Genomic DNA, 16,128 nt, shown 5'->3' with positions numbered 1-16,128 from the left:
CTAATGACTCACCCTTAGGGATGAACATTGAAAAAAGCTGAAAAGAGTTGCCTGTATTTCTATATATGTGGAGAACATCATTTCAAGCATTCAGTATATCTTACAGAAACAGGAGGACAACTGAGTCCAGGGCTTGTGCACCACTCAACTAATACACCGACATATGAGTTGAGCCATAGGACAAGCGTTAATTATCAGAGCACCGGTGGTCTGAGAAGGCAGCGTGTTCACACCTCCAAAATCTGCGTTAACAGTCTCAGACTGGCTGGGGGTATTTAAGGGAAAATCTGGGTGTTCCTCTAAAAGCTATGTAATGGTTCTCAGGGGTCTGCTTGGAGCCTTCCTTTTGGCAACATGATTCTCTGGTGGCATCAGCAACCCAGGAGCAATGATGGGAATAGCCTGGAAAGTAATGCTAGACCATTGAGATTGTGATCAATAAGCCTCAGGGTATTAATCATAAGTTTCAGGGTAATTTTCTAAAACAGGGAACTGGGTGGGACAGGTGACATTCTGAGCTCAAGCCACAAGGAGGTGATCCTTAAACTATAGGTCAAGGAAAGCTGAGGCCTGGACTTTGCAAGGTCTCTATTACTGGGGATCCCAACTGGGCCCTGTTTCAATATACCGTGTTTCCCCAAAAGTAAGACCTACCTGGAAAATAAGCCCTAGCATGATTTTTCAGGATGACATCTCCTGAACATAAGCCCTAATGCGTCTTTTGGAGCAAAAATTAATATAAGACCCGGTCTTATTTTCGGGGAAACATGGTAGCTGTCTTATACTATAAGTGTACATGGCAGAAGGGACAAGGGAGTTCTCTGGGAACTTTTATGAGGTCACTAATCCCATTCGTGAAGGCTCTGCTCTTATGACCTAATTACCTCCCAAAGGCCCCACCTCCAAACACCATCACACTGGGGATTAGGTTTCCACATTTGAATTTTGGGGGATACATTCAGTCTGTAGCTGCTTCATTACTAAAACTTTCTTTACTTTTCTCTCATGAGACTCCCCTTCAAAGGAGATGTGTTCCTTAATGATAGTCTGACGGAGGAGAGAAAGGCATTAAATAAATATCGTCATTACTCCTACCATCACACTGTACCACATAACTGAATTCAGAACATTTCATTACAGGGCAAAATACCAAATTTCTAACAGATGGCTCATAACTGAAATATGTTGAAAACAGGAAAATACAGGGAACTTAATCGGTTTATACTTCCTTGATTCAAGTTTAAAGTAGGCTTTCCCTTTGTTGGGGCCCTGGAGATTTTCACACCCTGAGGTAATGCTCCATTGTAGGACTAGGATGCATGAGAATTGCAAAGAAGACTCAATATGTAATTCTTATGTAAAGAGAGAGGAATTCTGTGAAGTCATACCTTTCACAGTCAAATCAATTTCAGAGAAGTGTATATATGGAAGGGTATTATTAGGGAATTTATGCCTTTAAAATGATCTATTCATAATTCTCTACCTCCAGAAAAGTTTTGGCTAACCTCCACGAATGAATGATCTCCAGATAGAAGGCTATTTGTCCAAGGCATTCAGTGTGAGCTTCAGAGCAGAGAAATACAGAAAGCAGAAATTTGCCTGTTGGCAGTGTTTTCTCATTTTTTTCTTATGGTAAGCATCACCTGGGGTTCCCGCTAGACTTTGCAAATCTGCACTTCTCTGGAGATTTTGATTCAATAGGTCTGTAGTGGGACCCTGCATCTGTAGTTTTAACAAGTGCTCAGGTGACATTTGCAGCATCTAAAAGTAGATACACTTTGAGAAAATGCCTCAAGGACACGGGTTTCAAATCTGGCTTCTTGGTTATTGATTTAGGGGAGCTAAAAAACTAAAACAACAGCAAAACAGGTTCCAGGCTTATTTCAAGTATATCTGAATTTCTAGGGGGTAGAGCATAGACATAATTTTTTATTAATTAAGACTTTACTTTTTGGAGCAGTTTTAGATTCACAGAAAAATGGAGGGGAACAGACAGATTTTCCATATACTCCCTTCCCCCACACATACATAAGCTCCTCCATTATCAACATCCCTCATGAGAGTGGTCCGTTTTTCACAATTGATGAACCTACATTAACACATCATAATCATCCAGAGTCCATCGTTTACTTTAGGGCTCACTCTTGGTCTTGTACATCCTATGGGTTTGGAGAAATATATAATGACAAGTATCTGTCATTATTGTATTGTTAACCTAAAAAGAAAAAGCCAAAGTGAGAGGCAACAAGCGGTTATTTGAGATCAAAAGAAAACGAAACAAAACAAAAGCTATTCTGGAAACACTGTCTCAGGCAGAAAACATAAGTGTTCCAATTAGGAGGTAAAGTCAAGGGGTATTTATGAGAAAGGGAAAGGAAATAATTGAATTGAAAATGAATTGAAGGAACAAATTTCTGTGGGTGCAGATAAGCTAAGGAAGGAATTTCTATAGATGCAGATAAGCTAATATTGTGACGCTAATTATAAAGAATGTCTTTAATTTTCAGTCTTGATAGTCATAAATACCTGCTTCCCTGTTAGTTTTGCAAAATTGCAAAATAGTTTTGCAAAATTGGCTTACAATTTTGCTTTAGGTCTAGTCCAAAGGTTATTTTGCCCTAACGTTTTTACATTCCAATGGTTTGAGGAGTAAGGCCTGCAAGGCAGTTCCTCTGGGATGGCAGCTCCAACTCCATTTTGAAGTTGCTGCATTTATATGTTTTTTATATCATCATACAGAGGGTTTTCACTGCCCTAAAAGTCCTCTGTACTCTACCTATTCATTCCTCCACCCCTCCTCAACCCCTGGCTCATCTTTTTACTGTCTCCATAGTTTTGTGTTTTTTCCAGAATGCCATATAATTTGAATCATATAGTACTTAGCCTTTTCAAATTGACTTATTTCATTTAGTAATGTGCATTTAAGTTTCCTCTATGTCTTTTTATAGCTTGACAGCTCATTTCTTTTTCAAGCTGAATAACATTCCATTGTCTCAATATACCACAGTTTATTATTCATTTACCTGCTGAAGGACATCTTAGTTGCTTTCAAGTTTTGGCATTTATGAATCAAGTTGCTATAAACCTCAGTGTGCAAGTTTTGTGTGTGGACCTAAGTTTTCAGATCCTTTGGGTAAATACCAAGTAGTGTGATTGCTGGATCATATGGTAAGAGTATGTTTAGTTTTGTAAGGAAGTGCCAAACTGTCTCCCAAAGTGGCTGAACCATTTTGCATTCCCACCAGCAATTAGTGAGAGTTCCTGGTGTCCCCCATTTGGTGTTGTCAGTGTTCAGATTTTGGCCATTCTAATAGCTGTGTAGTGGTATCTCACTGTTATTTTAATTTGCATTTTCCTGATGACATATCATGTGGTGCACCTTTTCATATGCTAGTTTGCCATCTGTAGAGATATCACTGTTTAAAGTTCCTCAGATGTTTCAGTGCAAAATTTGGAATGCAGGAGGGTAGCAAAGGACTTCATAATGGCCAAATCTGGCCCACTGCCTGGTTTTATAAATGTAGTTTTATTGGAACATAGCCACACCAATTTGTTTATGTATTGTCTATGGCTGTTTTTATGCTGCAATGGCGTGGTTGAGTAGTTGTGACAGAGACCATATGGCATGTGAGGGAAAGCAGAATTTGCTACCCTAAAATATGCTTTTTGGGATATTGATTATTTTAAACTGGTTATTTTTCAGACACAAGACTCAGGAAGAACCATTGACCTCCCCCTTAACTGCCTAAAAAATACCTAGATAGCAGATCTGCTACAAGAAGGAAGATACTATTATAGATAACTATAGTTTAATATGGACTAGTGTGTGATACACAAGGAGGAACCTAGGGATGCCCTAGGTTCAAAATCCTCTCTGTGCTCCATTGTTAAAGATAGCCCAGCAAACATCTATTTACCAAACATTTGTTTTTCCATCTCCCTGTGAATTGCCTTCCTGCCCTTTGAAGTCCCAAACCACAACCCCCACCCTCACCCCCTTCAGCTCAAGATGGCCTATAAGCCTTAACTGCCTGATCTGTACAGGAGTCTTATAGTATTATGGAACCACCCTATGTACATACGTATGTAATAAAATTTGGTCCCTTTTCTCCTGTTACTCTGTCTCATGTTAATTTGATTATTAGTCCAGCCAGAAGAACTAAGAAATGTAGAAGAAAAATTAATTCCCCCCCACCATGCATGCAAAGCCTGAAATATTTACTTACTATCTGACCCTTTATAGAAAATGTTTGCTTACCACTGCCTCAGATTTAGAGCAAGCATCATGGCCTTTTAAGGTGACTTTAGAAAGACCTGGGATAATTGAGAACTTGTACCTCAACTCTGAGAAACATGACTTATAGCATCAGGTTCTCCCTCAATATTGTACTTCTTTAACAAGTGGATCATTTTGCAGGAAAGGGGTCCTAGTGGGGTCTGAGGGAAACAAACAGAACAAGGTCTGAGGTAACTCCAGACTTCTACAGCACAGACAAATAATTATTTATGAAATGTGTGTTTGGAATTGCAATTTATTTATGGCAAACAAGTATATAAAAAGAATTCCTGTCCAGAGGAGAGGAAGTTGGTTAACCACTAATATTTGGAATTAATCCATAGTCAAGTTTCCAATAGTAGTGTAAATTTTACAGAGACTGTGCAGAGTCTAGATGAATAAACTCTAACCTCTGCTGAAGCATACAATAGAGCTCTTGTATACATGAAAACTGTTTTCTTATATGGGAAGACTCAGTATTGGTTATCAATTTTTCCTATACTAATCTATAATTTCAACACAATTCAAAATAAGTTTACCTTTATCAATGAAAAATAATCGAAAAAAGTTATAGAAAAATAAAGACAGAAAAATTTCTAGGGGAAAATTACAAAGCTGGAAATCAAGGGGAATTCCTCTCCAGATATTGTTATTTATAATGTATAAAATGAAATGTGTTATTGGCTCAGGAATAGACAAATCATTGGAATATACTAATATGTGAAGAATTAGCTTTTTTTTTTTAATTTGCCATTTTAACTTTTTTTTTTTTTTTTTTTTTTTTTAAAGATTTTATTGAGGAAGGAGAACAGGACTTTATTGGGGAACAGTGTGTACTTCCAGGACTTTTTTCCAAGTCAGGTTGTTGTCCTTTCAGTCTTAGTTGTGGAGTGTGCAGCTCAGCTCCAGGTCCAGTTGTCGTTGCTAGTTTCAGGGGGCACAGCCCACCATCCCTTGCGGGACTCGAGGAACTGAACTGGCAACCTTGTGGTTGAGAGCCCGCTGGCCCATGTGGGAATCGAACTGGCAGCCTTTGGCGTTAGGAGCACGGAGCTCTAACTGCCTGAGCCACCGGGCCGGCCCCAAGAATTAGCTTTTTATATCAATTGGGGAAAACAATAGATTTCTTTCATTGTCTCTCAAATATGATGAAAAGTGTTCACTAATCATGAGTTAGAAAAACTATTTTAAAAGCTAAATGTTATAATGTTACATTTTCTGGATGATGTGTGACCACATTAGGGAAGATAAACAAGGGCCTGGAAATCAATAGGTAGCACTTGTCTGTGACATGATCAGTCTCAGACTGTCTAATAAATGATGTTAGGAAAATCTGTTTGGTATTTGGTATATATAGAAAAATAACACCTGATCCCTGCTTTATCGAATGCAAAAAGATGAATTCCAGATGGTTTAGAAAGCTACATATGAAAGATAATATTATAAAGTTAATATGGAACAATTTAGAAAAATATATTTGTCAACTGAGTTTGAGAAAGAACTTCTCATCACTTCTCGGCCTTTTGGCTAAGATCAAGTGGAGAAAGAACTTCTTAAATAAGGCTCAAAAAGCATCAGTCATGAGGCCCAGAAAAGGATTGATTTGATTATGTCAAAAAACAGTAGTCCCTCCCTTATTTACAGTTTCACTTTCTATGGTTTCAGTTACATGTGGTCAACAGGAGTCTGAGAATATGAAATGGAAAATTCCAGAGATACAGAATTCACAAGTTTTAAATCACACACTGTCTGAGTAGTGTGATGAAATCACCTGCTGTCCAGTTCCACCCCGCCTGGGATGTGAATCATCCCTTTGCCCAGCGTGTTCACACTGTAGACAATCCCTGCCCATCAGTTATTTTGTAGCCATCTCAGTTATGAGATCAACTGTCATGGTATCACAGTGCTTGTGTTCAAGTCGCCCTTATTTTACTTATTAATGCCACACTCACATAACTTTTATTACAGTATATTGTTATGATTGTTCTGTTTTATTATTATTGTTGTTGCTCTCTTACTGTACCTAATTTATAAGTTAAACTTTATCATAGGTAGATATGTATAGGAAAAACCGTAGTATAATAGGGCTCGGTACTATTCACAATTTCAGGCATCCATTGGGCGGTCTTGGAATATATCCCCCACAAATTAGGAGGGGCTTCTGTAAAGCTTTCTGAGTTTTTTCATCAATGAGGGATACCCAGAATAAATCTAACCAATGGACCAAAGATGAGAAAAAGATATTTGTAACATCTGAAATGAATAAAAACATAAGCAGAGGCTATAAATAGACAATTCAGCAAGGAGGATACCCAACAGGTGAATGAATATATAAAAATTTAATCAAACTCATTTGTAATAAAAAAATGAAATTACAATAGCAAGAAGATACCACTTTACATTTACAAATAAAAAATTGCGCATTGCAAGTATTGGTGCAGATGTGGGAAATAGAAACCCTGGGTCCTGCTGTTGGGTACGTTAACTATTGCAAATCTGTTTATAGACTTGTCAGCACTTAGTCAAATTAAAGTTGAATGTACTCTAGACTGTCGTGATACCACTGAGCATATACCTGAAAACCATTCAAGGGTTCTGAAAATTTTAATGGATAAACAAATTGTGCTATATTCATAAAATGGAACGATGTTCTGATACATGTTGTCTCAGTTTCTTGGGGTTTCTGTAACAATGTACCACAACCTGTGTGGCTTTAGAAAGCAGAAATTTATTGTCTCATAGTTCTGGAGGCTAGAAGTCTGAAATCAAGGTGTCAGCAGGGCCAAGCACCCTCTGAAACCTGTAGGGGAGAATCCTTCCTTGCCTCTTCCCAGCTTCTGGTGGTTTCCAGGCAATCTTTGGTGTTCCTTGGCTTGGAGATGCATCACTCTAACCATCCATCATCACTTGGCATTCTTCCTGTGTGTATCTTCACATAGTCTTCTCTCTATGAATGTCTGTATCTGTGTCCAAGTTCTCCCTTTTTATAAGGGCACCAGTCATAGTGGATTAGGCCCCACCTTGCAGCTGCAACACTTCAGTCCCTGCTTCTATCATCACATGACATAATTCTTCTTGCATGTCGGTATCTCTGTGCCTCTTCTTATAAGGACACTAGTCATAGTGGAATAAGGGTCCACCTTACTCCAGTAAGACCTCATCTTAACTTAAATAATTATATCTGCACTGACCCCATTTCCAAATAAAGTCACATTCTGAGACATTGGATGTTAGGACAGCAACATATCTTCATGGTGGACAAAATTTCACCCATAATAGTGAATCTTAAAACAATTACGAAGATAATACAGGTTCAGTTCCAGACTACTGCAATAAAGAGAATATCACAATAAAGCAAGTCACCCACATTTTTTGGTTTCCCAGTGAATATAAACATTATGTTTACACTACAATGTAGTCTATTCAGTGTGCAATAACATTATGTCCAGGACACAATGTATATACCTGAATTAAAAAATACTTGATTGGTAAAATAGTATTAGCAATCTGAGCGTTTAGGGAGTTGTAATCTTCTTGCTGATGGAAGGTCTTGCCGTAGTAACATCAAAGATCACTGATCACAGATCACCACAACAAATGTAATAATAATGAAAAAGTTTGAAATATCACAAGAATTACCAAAATGTGACACAGAGACACAAAGTGAGCAAATGCTGCTAGAAAAATGGTGCCAATAGACTTGCTCAATGCAGGGCTGCCTCAAACCTTTAATTTGTAAAAAAACCGGCAATATCTGTGAAGCACAAGAAAGCAAAATGCGATAAAATGAGGTATGTCTGTATTCTGAGTGAAAGAAGGCTGACAAGAAAAAGTTTGTACTGCATGATCCTATTTAAATAAGACTTCAAGAAATTCAAACGAATGTATAATAGCATAAAAGGGTTGCCTACAGGTGAAATAGGGGACAGTGTTGCAGTTTAAAAGGAGAGATTATAAAGGGCTGTGAGGAAATTTGGGGGGACAATGCATATGTTTATTATCTTGATGGTTGCATGGATATATATATATATATGTGAAAATTTATGAAACTATGCACATTGAATATGTGCAGTTTATTCAATGACAATTATGTCTTAATATTTATGTTAAAAATAGGTGTAAGTTTTCATATTCCTAAAAAAGTATTAAGTATTATGCATTTCAGGATTCTATATTTTATGTAGGCTTTGACACTGATATACAGAAAAAAAGGCATAATGATGTCTTAACTCACAATTTATCTTTACTTTTTGACCCATGTAGACACACTTGCTATTGGAAGGAAGCATATGTATTATTTTATCAAGAACTCTAAGTAGCATGCCATGCTTTTTTCCAGTCGTGTGATGATCTAAATATATATGCCTGCACCTCAGTCACTCCTAACCTATGTCCCCAGAAAAGGTTTAAACCAATTCTGCTCTCATTAAATTTAAATGAAATCCAAGCATTTTAATTGTTTTTGCCTCTCAGAGAATGGAACAGATATTATTGTGTGAATATTAATGGTGGTCCTGGTCTAGAAATTAATTCTTTTTGCACACTTCATTGCACAAATGCATATTCCATCACAGCATTAATGCAACAGTGAGGTAACAGGATATCTATCATGCAAACTGTTTAACCATGGTGGCAGAAAAGGGATCCATTTATATCACAAATCCAGAGAACATTAAATCCTATTGTTTTAAAATGGTGTGTTATTTGGCAATAAGTTTGTCCTTCATACCTGCCTTTAAATACCCTTAATTACTCTGGAGAAAAGGGGAAAAGGGAATTTCTCCAAACCTCTCCCCATGCTCTTTCTATCCTCTCTCTTTCCCTATTCTCCTCTGATTATTATTTTGCCCCACCTCGTACTATTTTCTCTCCTATTCTATTGAAACTGCTTCCTCATTAAAAAAAAACTTATTTATTATTTCCCTAGATCTGGTAAAACAATAAGAAAATGAAGTATCAAGAAAATGTTGGGGTTTTGCATTCTTTTTTAAAAAATTATATAGCAATGTGGTCTAAAATGGTTAAACTGCCATCTTTTAAAAATGCCTATCGTTATTCCCCTTTCCACCATCCAGATACAATTGTTTATTCTTATTTCAGCTTTGAGAGTTTATGGTTACCCAGGTATTTGTTACAGATGAACTTTGTAAATGGTACGTTTAAAGAAAGGAATTGACAATAAAAATTTTAGATTTCATCTAATGAATGCCATTTATTTAATAACCTGTTTTGCAAATAAAAAGACCTTAATGATAGGTTAGGGCTTAATAATTTATATGAAAAAATGATCATTTTCGGATGTCTAAAATATCTAGCAATTTATAAAATATTCTAAATATGCAGAAGAATTGGAAAAACTATTAATTCAGCCGTATGCTTTTTTAACTTTTTATTTGGTAAGACAGTTTAACCTTTTATTTCTCTTGTACCAAAACTAAAATAAAATACTAACAAATTTCAACAATTCAAAAATATAATTTCTACTGGGTTTATAGTTATCTTTGCACAGTATAGTAAATCTTGTAATATCTCTCATATTTAAAATATCTTACAGGGAATGACCGGATGGCTCAGTTGGTTAGAGCGTGAGCTCTCGACAACAAGGTTGCCGGTTCAATTCCCACATGGGATGGTGGGCTGCGCCCCCTGCAACTAAAGATTGAAAATGGTGACTGGACTTGGAGCTGAGCTGTGCCCTCCACAATTAGACTGAAATACAACAACTTGACTTGGAGCTGATGGGCCCTGGAAAAACACACTGTTCCTCAACATTCCCCAATTAAAAAAAAATTTTAAATACCTTACAGAAATAATCCAATTTTCACTTTTTAGAATTCCTTGAATAGGTATTAGAATTTTAAATTCAGCATTAAGTAGTGGCTGATTCAACTTTGTATGTGGCATGTTATATTTTACTTCAGGTGTCTCCCAGCATTCTTTTCTTTTCCTGGGACATTGAAGAGCAGTTATTGATCTAACTATTTTCCCCATTTCTTCCTACGTAGTTATATTTCATGCATGATGATTCCTTCTTTACTAATCTTGCCTCCCTCTGCCGTTTATTATTTGCTGCCAATTTATTTGGTGGGCATTTTACCCTCATAAAAACATTTTTAGTATACATCTACTATAGAGACATATTGTGGTTAAAAGGGTGAAAGATCAAAGTATAAATGAGTAAATGTTATTTTGTCTGAGAATACTTGTTCTAGCGTCCTGCTTCATATGCCAGGCAGATTTATTCACGTCCTCCACTGAACTCTGTTCCTATTATGGGTATGTCTTTCATTTTTAAATTTAGTTTTATATGTATATCTCTCATATAGATAACAAGCTTCTGATGGACTAGCTCTGGATTTTACCAATATTTATATGCCTGGCATGTAGGCGAGCTTTAATAAATGTGTACTGAATTAATGTAAAATACCCCATGGTCTCCCTTTGTAAATATCCATTAAATGACACATTTTTATTTTTTATGGGGTGTTATCAATAGATTATTTTAAAATGCATATATTTCTTCTCTTTTCATGGAATTTTAGTCGGGAGTTGGAAGATGCATGTGCTCTGCCAGTGGACATACTTTTACAAAATATATTAACAAAATGAGAATCTTGAAAATAAGATGGTTTTCTTCTTGATTTTTATTTAAAATGTTTGGAAAGGGAACAGGAATATGTTTATAGGGAAAATATAAGGAAATATGACAAATCTTTTCTTAGTCTACTTTTAATTGTTACTAATTTGGATATGTCATCTCAGAGAAGGAAATATGTTGTATATATGTTTGCAGATGCAGAATTCATTTATAATACAAGTAATGTAATGAAAGTAATATATGTTTGTGTATATACATATATATGTGTGTATATATATACTTGCGCTATATATATATATACATTTACATATATATATATTTGTACCTATGCATGTAAATCTTGCAATTTATAATTTTCCAGTGACTCAATGAATTACAGAAGCTGATTATACAGTGTTGACAAGTATAGTGTAATTTTGAATTGCACACTCCCTGTTTTCTTGCCATGTGCTTGAATACAGAATATGAATATAACCATATAGACATACATTATTTTTATCTACCCGGAGACAAAAAGTATGATGTTATCATTTTACATGAACACATATCATATATTTTTCCATAATCTCTTTTTCCATACTAACTTCCTTCTCACCCCTTGCAGTTTAAATGGAGGAAAGAGTTGCATTTGACCTTTAGATTTTTTTGGGAAGACTTATGTTCATTCTTTTATTTTTTCTTTCTTTTTAATACTTATGATTTTTAAGTCTTAGAAACCAGATCATGCTTGTATTTGGGAAATTGATTTGAAATGCCTGTAGTGGTTGGATGCAAAACACTTCAGTTTGGTAGCAAATGGAGGAAAAAACTGAATGATTTCCAAGTCAGCCTGGAGCACACTGCCACCTAACAGCTGCGCCAAAAGAATCATCGATATTGCAATCAATTATTCTGTTGTTAAGTGATTAAATTGTCATATTAATTCAGGGCAACCTCTAATGTCACCTTTTGTTTGCTGTTTATACGAAGAAAGGGAATTGACATTTAATGGTCATCTAATATGAAACATCTGTGCATTAGAAACGTTGCGTGGAAAGATCTGTAAACTAGTTGATGAAACATCACCATGGAAATAAATAGTTCTGCTACATGGAAGGCCTTTGACCATTTGTGACGCTCCCGTCTTCACTTTACCGCTGGCCGGCCCCTCCTACTGGGAGCTTGGTGGGGATCCAGTGACCGTGATTGGTGGCCCTTCTCCTTTTGTCCTTGGCACAGAGAACCAAAGGAAGACAGGTAGTAGGACTTACGATCTGAACCACTTAAGGTGCACTTTGGACTCAGGTAACAGTAGATCTGTTCAATGACGTGCTTTCCCCAGAGCTGTGCACTGGGCAGCGTCACTTGCACCTCAGGACCAGCTGTCTGGTTAGGCCACATTTGTCAGTGAGTTAATACATCCCTCAGTAACCCGGCGATCATGGTCTCACATTTGTGGACTTTCGAAGGGGCATAGGGATTGCTGGCACGCCCCGTCAACCTCTACGCAGACTAGTGAATTCTAGAAAGTCGTTACTATTGGAGAAGAGACTATAAAAATTAATAACCTGGGCATTGGAGGGCTGAACTGAATATCAGGACATTACAAGAGTTCTGATGGGAATGGAGTAAATTTGAGTGCACGGATTTTCTATTGACTCATTACTACTGTATTAAAACATTGATTGTGTTTGTTTGTTTGTTTGTTTGAAGGTTGATTTTATTTTCAATTACTCCTAACTTGCATATTCAACTCACTGAAAAATTCAACTGCAGTAGTTTGAAGTAGACCTCAGTTCCTTTGCATCCTTTCTGTACCTTTGAAAATGTAATCACATCAATACTGAGATGAACTACTTTGCTCCTGCAGAGATTACATGAGATTTTCTTTGTTTCTTTTTTTTTTTTTTTAAGATTTTATTGGGGAAGGGGACAGGACTTTATTGGGGAACAGTGTGTACTTCCAGGACTTCTTTCCAAGTCAAGTTGTTGTCCTTTCAATCTTAGTTGTGGAGGGCGCAGCTCAGTTCCAAGTCCAATTGCTGTTGTTAGTTGCAGGGGCGCAGCCCACCATCCTTTGGGGTACTCGAGGAATCGAACTGGCAACCTTGTGGTTGAGAGCCCATTGACCCATGTGGGAATTGAACCGGCAGCCTTCGGAGTTAGGAGCACGGAGCTCCAACTGCCTGAGCCACCGGCCGGCCCAGAGATTTCTTATTGTGCACAGTCTAACCAAAACCTCCTTAGACAAATTCTTACAGGAACTTAAGAAGAACGAAGTTACCACCATAGTAGGAGTGTGTGAAGCAACTTACAACACTACCATTTTGGAGAAAGAAGGTATCCAGATTCTGGACTGGCTTTTTGTTGATGGTGGATCACCAACCAGCCAGATTGTTGATAAGTGGCTAAAATTTGTACAACAGAAATTCCGCGAATTTCTGTATTCTGCACAGTATTGCAGTTCACTGTGCCACAGGTCTTGGGAGAGCTCCAGTGCTGGTTGCTCTAGCATTAATTAAAGGTGGAATGAAACATTAAAATGCAATACTATTCATAAGACAAAAGTGTCGTGGGGCTTTTAACAGCAAGCAACTTTCGTATTTGAAGAAGTATAGTCCTACAACGTGTTTATGCTTCAGAAACACTAGATACAACTATTTAATTCAGTAGAAGTCCTGATGCTATGCCTTTGGAAGTGAAAACTGAAACAGAACCTTGTTTATGTTTTATATTAGTCATTTGCAGAGATGTGACAAATACTAAATTGACTGAAGCTTGCACAAGAACACTGAAAAGCAGGAGGCCACAGACTTGCCAGAATTTGCTTTATGTTTGATGTTATTGTTGACACTTAATAAAAGAGCTTCAATATTTAAAACATGTTTTTCATTTACAGCAACTGTATCTTATCAATGTATAATAAATTTAGACTAACGAAGTGCCAAAATACCCAGCACAAAACTTGTACACTTTTGGTCTCATATAGTCCCTTAGGTGGTTTATTCCTTCAGTTATTTCAAACATTGAAGGTAGAGCCATTATGATTACTCACTCACTTTATGTTTATATCTTCTACATTCAAACTGATACTAAGTAGGGTTTGTACAACCATTAATGTTGTTGGATTTGTACAAAGTCTTAGGTGATTTTTAACTTCTTTTTATACATTTAATTTTTGTGCTGTTACAAAAACTTCCATTTTGAAAACTCACCCACGCACATACAAAAGTCTGCTTGATAGTTCAATCTACTTGCACAGAAGCACGGATTTTTGAAGTTTTCAGACAAAAAAGAGTTACAGTTAATTTGAAGTTTGCATTTCGAGGTGCATCTTGACAGAGAGAGCCTGAGGGGGGAAAATGGGGGAAGGCTATTAATATTTCCTGTAAAATATTTCCAAGTTTCTTTTTTAATTTAGTAAGTATTTTTAAAAGGTTAAAATACTATCTTTTGTAGCTGCAAGTCATAATAAATATTCTGGAAATTCTGTTTTTGGATATTCTGGAAAAATGTTTCGTTCCATACATTTTAGAAATTATTTACCAACTATTAGTCATATAGGAAGTTAGTTAACATTTCTTGATTTTTTTTTTTTTTTAGTTTAAGGTATATAATATATTGACATTTATATATTTGCCAAATGGTTACACTATAGTATTAGCTAATATGGGCATCCCGTCACATAATTGCCATTTCTTTTTCGTGGTGAGAACATGAAAGACTTTCTTAGCAACGTGAAAGTATATGCTACAGCATTATTAGGTGTACTGTCCATTAGATCCTCAGAACTCATTAATCTTGTAGCTGGAAGCTTATCTACATATACGGTATTTTTAATGTTTATTTAAAATCCAGCTAAGACCATGTTATTAAGGATAGAGCTTTTATACCTTAAGAACTGTAGGTTTTGATAGATAATGTATCAAATATAAATGAAATACCCTTGCTTTTGAACTGGCCTGCACAATTCTCTAAGGATGGTTGTGATTGAACTAGGTACTAGTTGGTATCTGCGGGCTTCTAAATCCACAAGGACTTCTCTGGTGGGCAATTGTCATATTTGCTTCCTCAGTGAGAAATATAAGATGATTCACAATCCCCTTTGGCCTTAGAGGGAGATATTGTAATGGCAGTAAAAGACCCTAGATGTTCAGGTTCGCTGTGGCCTGTCACTGGAGTCCCAGTGAAGCTCTTAGCTACTGTCCCAGTCCACATGATTTCTGTCCTCAGCTGTCCCTCCCCAGTCTCAACAGAGGCCCCATTTTGTACTGGTTAAGAGTGAAGGTTGTAAATCTTCATCACTCCATTCACCAAATCTATGAAAGGGCACAATCAGAGAAGCCACTCAGGTTAATGAGAAGATGAGTGATGGCACAAATGAATTGGTAGCTGCTTTTGTTATTGGTTTTATTTTATTATCATTGTCCTAATGCTTCTCAGTGTGTTGCACTCCTTAGGATAGGCTCTCCCAGCTCTCAGAATTCCTGATAGCTGGCTGGCCAAAGTGTATGTATATCTTGTAATAGAGAGAAGAGTCATAATTAAACTAGTGTTACACATTTCTTGTTTCAAATAAATATCAAAATTCATAATAATTTTTTGTAAAGCAGCTTCAAATGATTTGCTACCAACATTAATAGGGCAATTAATGAAATACCTTTCAATGAATAAATACATGTGTTGTTTTTTTCTCATTTTACTAGTTCAAATATTGTGTATGAATACTGTCTAAACTCCAAGCAAAGAGAAAAGCCCTGGAACTCCAAAGGGGGATAGGACACTGTGATGGCCTTCACAAGGTAACAATCTTCTAAAGCATTAGTACAGCTTCATGAAACTGCAAATGCAGCGATAGGTGGATAGCTGTAAACATCCTCAGGAGCACAAATGTGAAACTCAGCCATCACTGCTTGTGAGAGAAAGAGTGGTGAGACAACACTTACAAAAAAGAACAAAAGCAAGAAGGGATGGTGTGGTAGATTGAATTATCGGTCTCATTCTTCACTCCCTTTTAACAGAGAGATATTCTTCCACCCTATTGCCAGGGCCTAATGGTGGTTGAAGTGTATTTCCCTGCTTTTTGAATTTCTATGTGGCCATGTGTCTTACTTTGACCAATAGAATCTTAGCTAATGTGATGTAAGCAAATACTTGAAATGTTGATCACAGGTTGGCTTTGCCCTCTTGACACTTATGCTGTCTCCATGAGAAAAAAAAATGCCCAGAGAGCAGTCTCCAGACTCTCGGCCTCACATGGAAAGGGGCTGGCTCA

At 36.8% G+C, this 16,128-nt stretch overlaps 1 pseudogene; it reads left to right on the top strand.

The window, feature by feature from the left end:
* LOC148754567 (PRL-1 phosphatase-like) overlaps positions 1 to 13,692 on the top strand; it is a 30,403-nt pseudogene extending 16,711 nt beyond the window's left edge.
* Positions 13,693 to 16,128: the final 2,436 nt, after the last annotated feature.

The sequence above is a fragment of the Rhinolophus sinicus genome, chromosome 18, assembly GCF_057876585.1.
Source record: "Rhinolophus sinicus isolate RSI-liver-muscle chromosome 18, RSI-T2T, whole genome shotgun sequence".
In the NCBI taxonomy this organism is placed as follows: domain Eukaryota; kingdom Metazoa; phylum Chordata; class Mammalia; order Chiroptera; family Rhinolophidae; genus Rhinolophus; species Rhinolophus sinicus.
This window is presented reverse-complemented; position numbering and strand designations above follow the sequence as displayed.